Source organism: Pteropus alecto, unplaced genomic scaffold (assembly GCF_000325575.1).
Source record: "Pteropus alecto unplaced genomic scaffold, ASM32557v1 scaffold110, whole genome shotgun sequence".
NCBI classification, from domain to species: Eukaryota; Metazoa; Chordata; class Mammalia; order Chiroptera; family Pteropodidae; genus Pteropus; species Pteropus alecto.
Window position 1 is genome coordinate 10,353,083 of NW_006431920.1, and position 1,206 is coordinate 10,354,288.

Here is a 1,206-nt window from a genome sequence, read left to right on the forward strand (position 1 = left end):
CCTGGCACAGGGGTCCGGGGAATTTCCCGAGGCCCCCCTGAGACGACTCCCGGTGCCTCTCGAGGGTAAGGGGGGCCCGGAGGTGCTGTGAGCTGGGGACGAGAGGCTGGGGTACTGTGGAACCCCCCAGCGCAGTGCCGCGAGCCTGTGCTTCCAAGGGCGTGTGAGGCGGGCCGGGTTGCGGGGGCGGCGCTGTCTGTGGCCGGCCCCACAGCCCAGAGAGTAAGTGACTGTCCCGGCTCCAGGAGCTCCGCCGCCTCCCCTCCCCTCCCCCCACCCCAGTAAAGAATCTCAGGGCTCTACCCCACGTGACGTCACGACGCGGGGGGGGGCGGTGTGGAGGCGTGTACACTTCTTGAGGCCACTGCGTCCGCTCAGGACTTTGGGTGGAAGCGGCTGGCCGCGGAGAGGGCAGGGGAAGGAGAGATGTTGGGGTCTGTGCACACCCGCCCTGGGAAGGTGTCAGTGCGCAGGGCGTGCTGTTTTGTGTTTGAAGGTGTGTTATTGGGAAGTGTGGGTGCCTGGCTGAGACGCAGCTGCTGGAGAGCGTTTTCCCCCCGCGCCAGTATACACACCTGCAGGGGCTCAAGGTGAGGGGATGGCCCCTCTGCTCGCCTCCCGGCTCCTCAGGAGGGAATTCCCAGGCTTGGCTGGTGAGACAGGTGTGGGGTCCTGCAAGGGGGTTTGGCAGCCTCAGGATCTTATTCTCCTTTGCTGTGGGACCTTAAACAGGTGCCTGCTGTTCACTGAGCCACACTCTGTTCCTTAGTGAAATGAGGTTAATGAGGCCCACCTCATCTCGTCGCCTCACCTAGCCAATGAAGGAAGAAATGCTGTGACTCCAGCAGTAAATGCTTGTCCCGGAGCAGATCACCCTGGAGTGGCACACTCTGGGTGGAGGAATTAGAGAACCTTTTAATCCTAAAAGTGTGTTTCTAGGCCATCTTATTTCATCCCCTCCTATTTAAAAAAACTTTTTTTGAGGCTCAGAGAGGGTTGTGACTTACTCAAGGTCACACAGCAAGTAGGTGAAAGAGCTGCAACCAAATCCAGTTCACCTGACCCTGAGCACAGCAGGAGAGGCGCTAACACTGAGTACTGCTTGCCTAGGTACTTCCTGCAGATGCTTCAGGTCTCACTCTGGCCCCTGCCACTTGTACTTGGTCCTCTGGGAGCTCTCCAACACCACCCTCCTGACTCGGGTCC